Source organism: Chrysochloris asiatica, unplaced genomic scaffold, assembly GCF_000296735.1.
Source record: "Chrysochloris asiatica unplaced genomic scaffold, ChrAsi1.0 scaffold00254, whole genome shotgun sequence".
NCBI classification, from domain to species: domain Eukaryota; kingdom Metazoa; phylum Chordata; class Mammalia; order Afrosoricida; family Chrysochloridae; genus Chrysochloris; species Chrysochloris asiatica.
In genome coordinates this window covers 641,623-644,441 of record NW_006408772.1, presented here as the reverse complement: position 1 = coordinate 644,441, position 2,819 = coordinate 641,623, and the positions used below count along the sequence as shown (strand labels likewise).

General features: G+C 42.1%; 1 pseudogene across 1 annotated transcript; it reads right to left on the bottom strand.

Annotated features, from left to right (window-relative positions):
- Window positions 1–1,720: 1,720 nt before the first annotated feature.
- LOC102820979 lies at window positions 1,721–2,813 on the bottom strand (annotated as a pseudogene). The gene has a single exon (XR_438787.1). The product of XR_438787.1 is annotated as a solute carrier family 25 (mitochondrial carrier; phosphate carrier), member 3 pseudogene (transcript).
- Window positions 2,814–2,819: the final 6 nt, after the last annotated feature.

Below are 2,819 nucleotides of genomic sequence, written 5' to 3'. Positions count from 1 at the left end.
TGTTTTTTTTTTTCCTATGTGGGCCTTTTTTTTTCTGGCTACAGGCATTTTCAGTTGCTTCATATACATGTGAAAACTGGACAATGAATAAGGAAAACCAGAGAAGACCTGGTGCATTTGGATTATGGTTTGGTGAAGAATACTGGAAGTACCTTAAACTGCCAGAAGAATAAACAAATCTATCTTGGAAAAAGAATAGCCAAAATGCTGCTTAGAAGTGAGGATATGTTATCAGGAGGGGTCAGTTCATGGGAAAGGACAACTTGCTTGACAGATTAGAGGGTCAGTGAAAAAGAGGTTGTCCCTCAGCAAGATGGATGGACAGAGTGGTTGCAACAATGGACTCAAACAGAACAATTAGGAGAATGGTGTAGGATCAGGCAGTTTCCTTCTGTTGTACTTGGGGTTGTTATGTGTCAGGACTGACTCCATGACACTTAATTGAGTTTGGTTCGAAATTTTACATAACATTAAAGGCAAGTTGTTGTTGTTGTTAAGTGCCATCGAGTCGGTTCTGATTCATAGCGACCCTGTACAGGGTTTCCGAGACTATAAATCTTTATGGGAACAGAAAGCCTCATCTTTCTCCTGCGGAACAGCTGGTAGTTTCGTACTGCTGACCGTGAGGTTAGCATCCCATCTCGTAACCACTACGCTACCAGAGCTCCTAAAGGCAAGTAGGAGTGGTCTGTAAACCAGATGTTTGTAACCTGATGATTGTCTGTATATCTCCCTAGGATTGCTTAGCAGTGATAGTTTCTCAGGCTTTCTTTGTTTTTGATGACCTTGACATTTTTGAGGAGTTGTTGTTGTTGTTAAGTGCCATTGAGTCAGTTCTGACCCATAGCGACCCTGTACAGGGTTTCCGAGGGTGTAAATCTTTACGGGAGTAGAAAACCTCATCTTTCTCCCGCGGAGCAGCTGGTAGTTTCGAACCGCTGACCTTAAGGTTCACAGCCCGATTCGTAACCCCTACGTATTTTGTGGCATGCCCCTCAGGATTTGTCTGATGATTTTTTCATGATTTTCCATGGAGCTATGGCTTTCTGGAGGAAAACTATAGGGTAAAGTACTATTGTATGCCATCTTATCAAGGGTGCATACCGTTAACCTAACTAATCACTGTGGTTGTTGACCTTGGTCACCTGGGTGATGATGTTTGCTCAAATTATGCCACTGTAAAGTTACTCCCAAGGAGCTCTGGTAGCGTAGTGGTTATGAGTCGGGCTGCCAACCTCAAGGTCAGCAGTTCGAAACTACCAGTGGTTCTGTGGGAGAAAGATGAGGCATTCTGCTTCCTGTAAAGATTTACAGCCTCGGAAACACTGTGCAGGGTCACTATGAGTCGGAACCAACTCCACCGTGCTTAGCAACAACAACAACAAAGTTGTTACTGCTTTCCATACTGTGTGCAGCCCACATTCAGAAACATACTTTCAGATTGGCTATTAGTTCTAATTGATCACCTCAGCCCTTGATGGTTTGGCACATGCATCTAGAGCTGATAATTCTGAGTACAATTTTTCTGAACAGATTTAATTCTTCATACAAATCAGTTTGGTGTTAGTAATGTAGATTTATACAACGTCATTTTAATGATTTCTATGCCATTTTCTATAAGTTGTGGATATTATACAAGAAATCAAAAGTGGCTTCATGACTTGCACATAGTTCAAAGTATCATTACAAGGAAAAATTACATTTTTTTTTTTTTTCATCAACAGTTGGGTTTATTTCAACAGTAAATTTGAAACTCTTGCCGTGGGCAAGGGTACTCTACCAGTAATCATATCAGGAATAGACAATTTTCTACATTGTCAAATATATAGAAGTTCATTTTGACTTTCTTCAACACTGGTCAGCAAGCAGATTCAGTCTATATTTGCTTTTATCAATCTACTGAGTTAAATTAAGTTTCTTCTTCAGAGACACTGGCATCTCAGGTGGAGGACTACGAGGGAGTCTAAAGTAGACCTTTACGGAGTCATAGATGAACCACTGTAGTGCAGTCAGAGTGCCATTCATGATGATATGGGCAAAGAGTCCTTTCCAGACACCTTTAAATCCAAGTCTCTGGAGAACCTGAGAAGCACTGCTACCTTTCTCTTTATTCAACACAGACACCACAGAGTCAGCAGGGTGAGAAACAATTGCACAGAAGACTCCAGCTATATAACCGGCCACAAAGGTTACAACAAGCTGTTGTCCCTTTGAACATTCACTTCGGGGCTTGGGAACCACAAACTTGTACAAAGCTTCAACAGTACGTTCAAAACAGGCAAACTTCATCATGGTGTATGGGATCTGCCTCATCCAGAAAGGGAGCAACCCCCTTGTAGAATGCATTTAAGCCTTCTTCCTTAAACATTTTGGGAACTGCATCCCTCAAAGTGTTGGCATAACCTGGCTGAGTTTGAATTCGAACCTTAGCAGCTTCCATAGGAGCCAGGGCTATGTCAGCAAAGAATTCAGCACTGGCAGAGGAAGCCAAATACAGCGATGTGCGCCAGAGATAGGTATTCTCCTCTCCAAGCATGTTGCTATACAAGACTTTGAAGACTTCATAAAAGCCAAACTTACAAAGTCCTTGCATAGAGTAGCCAATGAAAGTTGGAGCCCGCCCTTTAGCCAAACCACGAACACCATCCTCTTTAAGTGTAACGGAGAATCCATTAAATATGCCCTTGTATTTCTGGGGGTCCACCTGCATACTAAATCCAGAGGAACGACAGCAGTGTGTGTCAGACCACAACTTAAGACCCCACCAAAGCCACACAGTGCATAAAACTTCATGGAGCCATATTCACAACTGTACTTTT